The sequence below is a fragment of the Squalius cephalus genome (assembly GCF_949319135.1).
Source record: "Squalius cephalus genome assembly, chromosome: 12".
Lineage (NCBI taxonomy): Eukaryota > Metazoa > Chordata > Actinopteri > Cypriniformes > Leuciscidae > Squalius > Squalius cephalus.
The window spans coordinates 30,278,633-30,292,108 of NC_137133.1; positions in this window are offsets into that span (position 1 = coordinate 30,278,633).

Below are 13,476 nucleotides of genomic sequence, written 5' to 3' on the forward strand. Positions count from 1 at the left end.
AAACTCTATCAGTGACAGCTAACATATGCTAAAACATGCTTAACATTAAGCTAAAAATATGTTTTATGTGGTAACATTTAACTAGTATTATCAAATAAAATTAATCTCAATCTTAATCAAACTAACATTCTTTAAATAAAAATGTTTGCACTAACATTCATATTGGGAAAAATTGCTAAATGTGATTGTTACTGCGAAAATGTTTTGTGAATTTTTGTGAAGGAAGGGCATTGTGCTTAAGAGGTATTGCCTATGGGTCAAACACATGCTTTGTATTCATATTAGATGCAGGCTAATTAGGTGTTTGTTGTGATGCCATCAAATTCACAAATGCAATTGCAAGCAGAATTGCACAAGTTAAACAAGCTGCATCCAAAGCAGTGAATCAAATCATATTAACCATCAGAATAACACATTCAGAAACAGAAGTCGAGCCTTTAAGCTATGTGACCATCCACTAGTTCAGTCGGGCTAAAACACATGCATACAAACACGTTAAATTGAAATGCACACACCACTGAGGACACGCATTTGCACATATGGTCAAACAAAAGCATGCACACACACTTACAGGCAAGTACTTGACTGAGCGCAATCAAAGCCCTCAAGCACCATCTGTGATGATGCAGTCTCTTTTTATTCTGAGTGGACTGATTCTGTCCGGTGGCTATGATTTCATAATGAAAATCTCCGTAATAAAGCTGTTTTTATGGATTCTGATGAATTATCCTTAAAATATGAATGCAAATCAAGTCTTTTCGAAGACCATACCTCTGGACACCATTATCATGCACTTTTCTGTTAGGCTGCATATTTTCTGATATCTACCTTTTAGAAGAATATTTACCGTAAATCTATTTCCCTTCTGGTTTATTCATTGCCACTTAGATCTGTTGATAGATATATAAATACTGTATATAAACATTCTCATATTTGAGAGACAGACCCTCTGAGAGACATTTAAAACATTTTAAAAACATGCTTAACATTAAAACATCAGGTCGATTACATGATCAATAGACAGACAGATAATTAGACAGGTAGATAGATATTATAAGGCTATAATGAGAGTCAGTGGTGACTGATTCTGGATCAGGCATTGTGTTGAGATTATGAAAGTCATACAGCTGGTGCTGGTGGGTGGGGACAGGCAGGCGGGACAGGATAATGTCACGTGATCAGGTGGGGGGAGGGCCGAGGGACGGTCACAGCTGAGCATGGAGGGGGAAGGGCTCCCTAGGGACGCTAGATGGAGGGACGATAATTACATTCAGCACTCTGGGAGATGTGGAGGAAATCAAATGAATGGACCTGCTTGCATTTGAAATTACCTTTGTTGCAAAAGAGCAGCTGTCACTTAAAATGGGTCTGCGGCCTTTTTGCCTTTCCTTGGACCGGCTTGATGCCGTTCCTGAAGTAGATAAGGGGTTATGTCACTATTTTGAAAAGACAATGCAATGTTTCACTGAGCCTGAATGCTAAATATTTTTAGCATTATACGATGTTTATCTCAAAGAACACAGCATGCATTTAATGCAAATATTTCTCTAAAAAGCTCTTAAGTAACAGGTGATTTAAAAAAAAAAAAAGATGTTAATATCTCTCACCAGCAAGACATTAACACGGGTGAATTCTCCTTGGGAGTCTGACATTTTAAGGGAAAATCTTTTTTGGTGCTCTGACAAGTACCTGTTGTTATGATTATTTAAGAGATGATGCGTCATATTATAAGGTTGTTTATAAGAGAGTATGCATAATGCATTAAGAATAGCTTATAATGCATTATATATACAGGCTTCATAGAAAGTGTTACCAAATTTTACTCTAACAGAATTATTGATCTTGTATAACCCATTTGTTCAAAAAATTTAATCCAATAGAAACCTCTGCAACACTGAAGGTCAATGTGAAATGGTATTTGAAATTAAAGTGTCATTCAAAAGGTATTATCCAACACATTTAGAAACAAGGTTCCAAAGTGTAAGTATTTTTAGTATTCAGTGGGGTTAGGCCATGAGATGATGCTTCAAATGATTTGAAGAAATACTTTGAGAATCTCTGTAACATAGGTAAGCATGGGAGAAAAACACTGGCAATGTCCAAGAGCTTATCTCGTGCAGGCCAGATGGTGAGTGCATGTGCCCTCAGTCCGTAACTCTCCGTAACACATAAACAATGATTCAACTCTACAACAATTCACACTCATACTAATTGCAATCCTCTTTTAAAGGGATAGTTCACCCAAAAATGAAAATTCTGTCAGTACTCATCCTCATGTTGTTCCAACCCTGTATAGTGAGCCTACGTTCTGACGTACAACCCAGAAGCGCTGCGCTGGTCTATTATTCTATTATTCTCGTCGCTTGATAAACTTATGGTTGAGCCACTGTAGTCACTTGGACTATTTTAAACATTGTCTTTACTAACTTTCTGGGCCGGCAAGTTTCAATTACAGAGAAGCCTATGGAGAAGTGAGACAGCTCTCAGATTTAATCAAAAATATCTTAATTTGTGTTCTGAAGATGAATGAAAGTCTTACGGGGTTGGAACAACATGAGGGTGAGTAATTAGAATTTTCATTTTTGGGTAAACTAACCCAAAATTAAGTTGATAGCAAACATATGAACTATAGGCCTGTGTCAGCTATGACAGTGTTTCCCAACCCTATTCCTGGAGTCACACTAAGAGAACACATTTTGGATGTCTCCCTTATCTGACTCATTCATTTCAGGCAGTCTTAAATCACCCCCTATACCCTTAAATAGGGCACTATTTGAGGGGACAGCCATTTGTAGAGGTGACTTCAACAATAGTGGATACTATTCTCATTCAATCCCATAATGCACCACAATAATAAGTGTACAATGTACACTCATCGGCTAGAGAATACGCATAATGCACTGTAAGGGTAGTGCCTAATTAAATCCTGCGTCTTGCCAGAAGATGGCGCTCACAGCTGAATCATCCGTCCATTCATTTTCCAAACAGCTGGTCCAATGTGGGTACAGCGTAATATCGTACAGGTATACATTTTTTTAATTGATTATTAAATTGTTTAATTAAGGTTTATACATGCTAGTTTCATGAGAGAGTTCAAGATAAATCCTTTCATTATTACTGGATCTGCTAGTTTGCTAAGTTTCAAATGATTATTAAACAGCAAGCACACAAACTAGGCAAAATTAGCAGCCATTCCGTGTCCGAATTCACTCACTCGTTTTCATTCACTCTGGACTAGTGGAGGAATATAGGGAATAGTGATTGATGGTATAGGGGGCGATTTTGAACACAGCTTTGGAGTCTCTTCTAAAGGGCCGATGAGCTGAATCAGTTGTGTTTGAGAATGAGTTCGAGAAAGTGTATTGTTTTGGTGTGCCTCCAGGAACAGGGTTGGAAAACACTGAGCTATAAGATAGTGGATGGGTAAACTGATGCTCTGATGGAAGCAGCATGACTAGACCTTAAATATTTTGCATTTGTTATTATCCAGACAGTGATTTAAATGGCTTGAATTGCACTTTTGTTACTAGTATTTTCTAAGCGTTTGTGTACAATTATATTTTGAGGGGGCAATACATACAGTCCTAGGCCATGACTCCTGGCATAACACGTCATAAATTACACACCAGATGGTAATCTGCCTCTTAGCAGTGGCATGAGCCATTCCTCGTAATGGTGACATCTGGGCAGACATATACAGCGTTGTATGGTGAGACCAGTTCAATTATACACTTGTGATAAATAGACTGTAAAAACCTGGTCTTGATCCAAAACCCCTATTATGTTGACAAATAATGTCATGTTTAATTATTGGATGCATTTGTGGAGTTTATTTCCCCAGTGTGGCTTTAGTCTTTGTGTGGTTTTAAAAAAAAAGATATTCATTATCACCTTAATGAATTCCCCTGTATAAATATGTTATAGACCAGCATTGGGCAAAATTCAGAATTTAACCCTTTAAGTGTCACCCCCCTTTTTTTAAATATACATGAAAATGCACATTTCGACTTTAAATGGTTGTAATTAAAGAATGCTTTGGAGTATAGACGTAAAATTGGTCTTGTTTTAAAGAAGACATTTTGCAGATTTTTGTTGAAGTGAAATAAATTAAGAAAGTGAAACAAAAAAAAAGTTATAGAAGTTTGAGTTTATGAAAATATACAATGTAAAAAAATTAATTATTCATATTTTATATAAAATATATATTTTTAAAACCTGGCCGACTCTAAAACTGCTAGAAAATCAAAGCCAAAAATCTGAATAAGTTGTGTTTCAAATTTTAGGTTGATATCTCAAAAAATGAGCTTTCAGTGAGATTTTGTTTGGGCGCAGTACCAAACATTTTCACTAGGTGACAACCAGACTCCATTACTGCCCATATAAGGGCGCCTCCATTTCCATATGCGTTATTAAAAATATTTTTATATCTTTTTTTCTAAAATAATTTAATGGATGATACCTTTTGAACTCTTGGCATGAAAACAAACTGAGGTTTCAACCATTCTTTCATGATTTTTCATGTTCATTGCTATTTCAAAATAAAGGTCTGAACACGCCTTAGGAATATGAAAATATTCTTGTTGCAAATGAATAAATTACAGCTCCTCTCTAATTTATTTTGAAAATCATTCACCAAATATGAAAACTAGAGTTTGTAAGCTTTCAAATGATATATAGTTTGTCAATATTAGTTTATGTTTATTATAGGATATTACCGTTTTAAATATGTAATGATTTTGGGCCCACCGGTGGGCCGGTGACACTTAAGAGGTTAAGATGCCCTTGTCCCACCGGATGATGAACTGGAAAGACAGAAGGGGGAATTTATAGAAGCGCGATTCAAAGAAATGTATCAGTTAATTAGTCTTACACAAGTTTTCTGACAAAACATACATTTAATTTATACTAATTTAGACACACTGATTAAACACGTCATTATATTGTCAAAACAATTAACCCAGCAATTAAAACAGATTTTCATTTTGCCATACAGCTAAACATTTCCTTATTTGCTTCACATTGTTTTACATTGAACTGGCAACTTACAGACCCATTTCAAATTTGCCATTTATGTCTATAATATACTTGTCTGCTCAATTGTGCTCATTAAAAGAATGATCTCAATGAAAAATCTCAGTCAGTATTCAGGCCCCATCATAGCACAGAAATATGCATGGAAAAATTACAAATGACTTATTTCTTAGCTTCTGACCAAGGCTGCGTTTACTTAATCTTAGAGCGTTAGATGCTATAGATCATGACATACGGGGGTGGAAAACAGTAAAAGCAAATGTCTTTGTCCATTTTAGTAAAAGCAAATGACTGTGTTCATTTTCAAATATGTTGGATTATTTTCAATCCTACTACAAAATTGCACTGGTATTCAGGGACTGGCATTAAGGTGGTTTAGATTGTACATGTCTGACTATTACCATTTTGTTTATTCAAACAGGGAATTATCCAAGTTAACGTCAGTATGGAGTGCCGCAAGGGTCTGTTTTAGGCTCTGCTATTTTTAGTTATACATTTCATCCCGACCAGATGAAATCTCTAAATTATCCAAGCTGACAGATTGTGTTAAAGATAGAATACCGGTACATTGGATGGCCAGTGATTTTTTCTTATTACATTCGGATATTAAATTGGACCAAAAACCTGTACACAGAATCTTTTAGAATACAATTTACAAGAGTGGACTATTACTTTATACAGCAAGATGAATTATTTGCAGTCTGTTCCACATATATCCATAAGCTGTGGCTCATAATGTAACTCAGACACAGATCTCAGATTTATAGCATGACATCATAATGTCACTGGATGTACAAAACTGAGTTTATTGACATGGTATTTATAACTATACTGTAAAAAAAAAGATTTTAAAAGTTGTAAATAAAACAAAGATTATTGCAGTACGTTGGACAAGAAAATACTATTTAGCTTTTTCTACTAAAAATGTCATGTTTCATTCAATGTGTTACTTGTAAATTCTTTGTTAAAATTCTAAGTAAAAATGTTTCAAAGTAAATCCTTGACCAATTTTTTTTTTCAGTGTAATAACTTGCATGATTATTGTCTACTTGACCAGATGATGGCAGTATTGTGCTACAACTGTGGATTAACATGTGGCCAACAAATAGAAATACCTTCACTTTGTATTTGCTCCATGAGTCAGCTGTCATTCCTATATGTCATTAAACAAATCTGTAAAACTCACAATGAGCCTCTTCATTCTTTAACGAGACAATAACATTGGAGACATAAACAAAGTATAGGCCTACTATACGATACTGCTAATCATGTTACATTTGAGGGGTACAACAGTATTTTTGTTACATTCCTGAGGGGTACAGGAATTACATTGAGAATTGTAATTGAGAATTACAGAGAACAGGCTGTCAGGTAATAAAATAAGGCAGTGTAGTGAGTCAAACTGCCTCTTAATATCAGCGTAACCTTCAACTCTAGATCACCTCTGGAGAAAGTGGTGAATGCAGAACTGACCATGTGGAATAAGCCAACATCACTGTAACCCACAGCTCTGCTATGATCAGAGAGGTCATGCCCTTGTCTGGTTGCGTTTACAGTTAAAATGATGGTCTATCACATCACATCTGAGACGTCAACACAGCAAAACTGTCTGTAAAAGTTTTCATATAGTTTAAATGCCACAAATCCTTAATAGGACTGTAAAACAATTGGTGTATACTTCAATACCAATATTTTACATTAAACTGTGGCAAAATACTAGTTTAACTGGACACAAAGCCTTTGATGTCAACAACCAAAGATATGGGAACTGATCAAATTTTGGACTTACAACCCACCAGTCGAAAACCACTTTTTATTTCATAAATATTCCATTTAATCCCAGTACATGCTTTATATTCAGAGTTGATTCAACTCTTGACTTTTGAAGACTTATTATTTCAACATTCCATGTCAGACGGATTCCTTTTTGCTCAGCTTTGCTTTCTTGCACATTGTATTAAGTCAGCATCTCTGAAGGTCTAATGAAGACTTTGTTGCAGTTCCATTCTTTGCCAGAATGCCTTTCTGCAGTCAAAAGCATTAAATCAGGGTGAGTCTTCCATGGGCATCGGTTGACACTGATGTCACAGCCAAAGTGAAAGGCCATTGGCTGCAGAGACGCTGGCATGTTCTTGCCTCACAAAGATATGAGAACAATCAGCTTAGGATTCAATAAAGTTTGAAACCCTACTGATGCCTTCATATGGATTAATAAGCGAAGAAATGCCACTCAAGCATGAAACCAAAGGAAAGCCGCAGTTGGTGTGCTTCCCTGCTTTCACTAAAGTAAGTTTCCCCCTCCTTCCTCCAAACACCCTCATTTTGTAAGGGAATTACACAATCATAGGCTTTTCCCAAAATTACATTGTGCCTGGCTCATTGCCCTTCATACTTATTAGTGGCACCACACCACAGCCAGGAGCTAACAACTGCACAAAAACCTTAGGAACTGCATAGCAACACCCTAGCAACACATTAGCATCATAATGGTAAGTTTAATACTATTTTCAGAAAAAAACTTCTTAATCTGTAAAAACAAAACAAAAACTTTTTTTCCACCCACAACCTGACTTAAATAGTCTGAGAGAAATAAAATAAATAATTATAAATCAATATTAATTAGAAAATAAAGCTAATTAAAATTAATAACACGAATAATAATAAACAGTTTAAAACAGATCAATCATTGTAAGCTAAAAGCAACAGAAAATAATTAAGTTTTGAGACATGACTTGAACTCAGACAGAGAGGAAGTCGATCTTATATGAAGTGGGAGCTTGTTCCACAGTGTGGGGCCAGCCACTTCAAATGCTCAGTCTCCCCTTGATTTTAGCAGGGTTTTAGGTATCTGAAGAAGTAGTTTTGTTTCAGATACTTCTAGTGGGAGAATAAAAATGGAGTAAGTCAGATAGATAAGAAGGTGCTAAATCATTTAGAGATTTATACACCAGTATTAAAATTTTATATTCAATTCTAAAATTTATCGGCAGCCAATGAAGGGATCTCAAAAGGGGGGTGGCATGGTCAAATTTCCTCTTTTCCTTTAGGAATTTCGCCGCAGCGTTTTGAACAATCTGTAAGCGGGCCGCTTGAGACTTTGATGCACAAAAATAAAGGGGGTTGCAATAGTCCAGGCGCGAAGTAATAAGAGCATGGGTCGCAGTCTCCAACGAGCGCTTAAGGTGATAAGATTTGATTTTCGCTATAGAGCGAAGATAGAAAAAGCTAGATCTAATGACAGCACTAATTTGCTTTTCGAATTTGAGGGAACTATCTAACATCACACCTAAATTCCGTACCTGGGGAGAGATAGATAGATATAGAGATCCAAGGTCAAGATCATGTCTTTGCCTGGTTTCTGAGGGGTTAAAAACAATAACTTCTGTTTTGTCTTGATTTTCTGTTTTGCCGGTCGCGCGCGCGCTCTCTCTCTCTCTCTCTTCGGAGCCAGGCGAAAGTGTAAACAAGACTTCACCGTCTCCAAACTAAGCGCTGTCTTGCTCTCTCTCCCTCGCACATATTAATCAAAATAAATCGACACGGTGGTAAAAGGTCGGAAGACCAAAGTTTCATGTGGAGCATTCGGAGATTTTTTTTTTTTCTTAATTACCGCTGGGTGCATTGTGCTAAATAAGTTGTTGCCTTATCTTCTCTGAAAAGCATCCCAGACATTCAGCTGACATATAACAACACTTTAATTAAACGAAAAAAACTATCCAGTAATGAAATGTTTTCTGTGTTGACACAAATCTTGGATGTCCATGTCCTAACTGCTGGGATAATCACACAACGCGCATGACACGTCCAATTCGCGAACTAATGACTCCTTTGAACGATTCATTTTAATGAATGGTTAAAACAACTGATCTTTCCAAAAGTGAACTCAGGAGAAGTCTGAATCGGTGTATACCTAATCAGTAACACTTTACAATAAGGTTCTATTTATTACATAAATTACATAAAAAGTACAGTTTGCTTACTCAAGCTTAAGCTTTAAAATAAATAAAACCCCTTGTTTTTTTTTTGAAAAGCATATGACTACATTTTTCCACACAGTGCTATCAAGAATCGATAAGAGAATCGTTAAAGAATCGGATCGATAATCAGAATCGTCAGTGGCCTTATTATTATTGATACAATCTTATCATTTCCCATCCCTTTGTGAAGACGGTAAAATTATAATCAAACATTAAAGAACATACATGTTTTTTTAATAGTTTTTTTAAGAGTTAAAAGTTTAAAATATTTTGCTAACATGAGGTCTTGTCACTGTCAGTCTTTTTACATCAGTGCAAAACTAGGGTATGCAGATTAAGACCATCAGCATGCATTGATTAATCCCATGGCATGTAGCAAAAAAAAAAAAAAAAAAAGGTGCAGCCAAATCATGCTGGTGCTATCAACTGAGAAAGTTGATAGCACCAGTGCAAGTGGGTCTTGAGATTGATTATACTTGTCTAGGTGGGTCCTAGAATGAAAAAGTTTGGGAACCCCTGTTCTAGAGCACTGTTATTTTTCTTAGACAAAGGCATATAAATATGCATGTCATCAGCATAACAGTAAAATGAGACATTGTGTTACCTAAAAATAGAACCCAGAGGAAGAAGATATAGAGAAAATAAGACAGGAGCTAAGACAGAACCCTGAGGCACACCGCAAGATAAATTTCGGAGGGAAGAGGAGAAACGTCCCACTTTTACAGAAAAACTTTAGAGATGGTTTGAGCTTTTTGGCATGGTACGTTATCCTGCTGGAAGTAGCCATCAGAAGATGTGAACACTGTAGCCATAAAGGAATGGACATGATCTGCAACAAAACTCAGACAGGCTGTGGCGTTTAAATGATGACAATTGGTACTAAGTGTGCTAAGAAAATATCCCTCACACCATTACACAACCAGCAGCCTGAACCATTGATACAAGGCTTTTATGCTGTTTACACCAAATTCTGACCCTACCATCTGAATGTCGCAGCAGAAATCAAGACTGGTCAGACCAGGCAACGTTTTCTAATCTTCTATTGTCCAATTTTGGTGTGTCTTCAGCTGCTGTAGCTCATCTGTTTCAAGGTTCAATGTGTTGTGCATTCAAAGATGCTCTTCTGCAGACCTCGTTTGTAATGAGTGGCTATTTACTGTTGTCTTTCCATCAGCTCCAACCAGTCTGGCCGTTCTCTTCTGACCTCTTGCATCAACAATGACTTAAGACTTTTTTGTGAAAATCCCAGTACATCAGCAGTTTATAAAATACTCAGACCAGCTCGTCTGGCACCAACAACCATGCCACATTCAAAGTCACTTAAATCACCTTTCTTATGCTCAGTTTGAACTTCAGTAGATCATCTTGACCATTGTCTACATGCTTAAATGTAGCTGCTGCCCTGTGATTGGCTGGTTAGATATTTGCGCTAACGACCAGTTGAATGTGTACCTACTAAAGTGGCTGGCAGTGCTGGGTAGATTGTAGTCCATTACTGATTCCAAATTACATGAAAACATTTTTTTTAGTAACGTATTCCGTACATTACACATTTAAAAAAATATAATCTGACTTTCAGATTACATTTTACCTAATAGTTTATCACATTGAATTGAACAGGATAATATTGCACCATATTGATAGGAAAATACAAAGAGAAATACAATATTTTCCATTCTTTGTTTTCAACACGAAGTGCTTTAAAATAAATATTTAAAATTAATAATTTTAAAACACACACACACACACACACACACACACACACACACACACACACACACACACACACACACAGTTTATTCGTTTACCTGCATGTAACATCTTCAGTGTCACATGATACTTCGGAAATCATTCTAATATGCTGGTTTGGTGCTCAAGAAACATTTCTTAATACTATTAAGAATGCTGAAAAAAATTAACGTTTCTTGCGCAGCAAATCAGGATATTAGAATGATTACTGAAGGATCATGTGACTGAAGGAAGTGACTGCTGAAAATTCAACCATCACAGAAAAAAAAATTACATTTTTAAAATGCATTAAAATAGAAAACATAAGTTAGATTATATAAATTATAATATTTTGTATACATTTTTTTACACATATATTCTTTTTCATTTACGTGTCAATCTCATAGGCCCATCATAATTAAAATACAGTATGATATCCAGCAAGCAATGCATTCTTCAAGTTCAATCACTCAGTTGTCCTTGAAATCTGAGCCTTTATAAGCACATGGTCATGGTTAGCGAGACAATGCATGCCACAAACGGAAGCTACAGTCCATTTACTGTTCCTCAGTTTTCAAACAGAAAGTAACTTTTCCCAAGACTTATGTTTGTGGGTTTTAACAGTCACTGAAATGGTGTCAGATCTCTGAGCCATTTTGAGTGACTCAGAATGCAAACTTCTGCATTACTCCAGATAAAAGAGCTATACAAGCTAAAAAGGAAAAAGGAAGTGGCTTATGGCATTCAGTGCTGAGTGTGCATACACAAACAATGCAGTAAGTCACATTTTAACACCACAAAAATGAAACTTTTGTCATTAGTTACTGTCAAGAGCTTCGGACAAATGAACAATGGCTAAACATACACTCCTGGGCCAAAAAATGGCCAAAATATTTATTGGATTTTTTACAGTCTGAACTGTTTTAACAAATCACTGGTCAGGAAATAAGAAAAAAATGCATAAATACTGTAGATAAAGCAACAGCACAGAATAGCCATTCCCAACTTGCAGACAGCTTTTTACAGGAAGAAGAGTCAGTGTTGTTTGACTCAATGTTAACGGCTTCAAGCAGTTCATGAGTAGTTGAAAAATGGCTCCCAGTTCGTTTGAGTTTAAAGTGAGACCAAATATGGTATTCACTAGGGTTCACATCTTGGACTCTAAGCAGGTCAAAACATGAGACTGATGGACTTGTTCTCAAGCCATTTCTTGGTTGACTTGCAAAAAAAAGATAACAACTTTCAGTTGTGGGAAGCAAGACATTCTGTAATATTCTCCTGTGCTCCAAAGCATTAAATGATCTTTCACAGGGAAGCAGCTCACCAATACCAGCAGTTAAAAAGCTCCCCACACAATGACACCTCTTCCTCCACAATTTACTGTGCTGAAGAAGCATTAATTATTATATTTTTCAGCAGATTTTCAGACAGCACTCTGGAGCATCAGTGATTCATCACTTCACACACAACTTCCCACATTCTGCCAAAAACTTAATTCTGTCTTAGATGTTTTTCTGAGACAGCAATGGCTTTTTTTTCTTAAGAAGTGCATTTGCTTAAATTGAGCTAAATTCATGACCAATAATTTGTGGTTAAGACAATAAAAAGCTTAGTGTCTAATCATTTTGGGCTTGTCTATGTTTAGCTTTTTACTTCTGCTGATTGTATTTAGGGTTCAAAAATTGTGAAATTGTGTTCATTTGTGAAGACTATCATGATGAACAAAAAGAGTAAGAATCATAAACTTTTGTTGGTTACATGCAGAGATTATTTCTGTAATTTTTTATTTCTTTAATCATTCATAAAGCCAATGAAAAAAAAAAAACGATTGGGTTTTTGTCGATGGAACCAGGGTGGTGCAAACTGTTGGCCAACAAAAATACGTCATCACTGCAGCACTGGGAGTAGTACTGTATAACTACATGATTCAAATAAATACTTGTTTAAATTAGTTTAATTTTACATTTAAAAAAAAAAAAATGTGTCAAAACACACAGGGTTATAAAAATAAGCTACATGAAAACAGGTCAAGGGCTTTGTAATAATTTCTGTCCTGAACTTAATCAACTGGTATGTAATCCCAAACGTTCATGCAGTCGCTGCCCCAGCTCAAAATTAACCAGCATATTCCATGAATTCCAATTCCCCGGGGCCTGCCATGGTTACACAATCACGACAGTAATCCACAGCTTAAATAGTGCAGTAGGTTAAGCATGCCCATCAAAGCAATAGTTTGACGACTGAACAGGCTCTGATGAGGGTTTGCCCAAGTATAATGAGGCCCTGCAATCAGTGCCGAGTTGACCCATGCCGGTCTCTAGCATTGACCTTCCCTGTTACAGCTCTTTAACTTTTAAAGTAGACACAGGACTGCCAGCCCAGCTGAATATATGTGACAGCAATAACTAGCTAATCGGCCAGAGAGTAATCTGTTATGATTAGACCCTGGGGACTCATATGTTTACAACAAAGGACATTTGATGTTAAAAAGACATTTGTAGTAAGCAACGCATTCTGGGACGATTCCCGAACTGCTAAATTTATATGTAATATAGGCCTAAGGGTCATTTTACAAAATGTCTGACACCTTATATTCATATTGTGTTTTACTGTGTTAATAAAGACATTTTTCTCAACACTTTCTTAAATTTGAGTTGACCCCAGGTTATGTGTCAACCCAAAAACAAAAACAATACAAAAATACTAATTGTGGACGGAACTGAACCCAGCATATGAAATA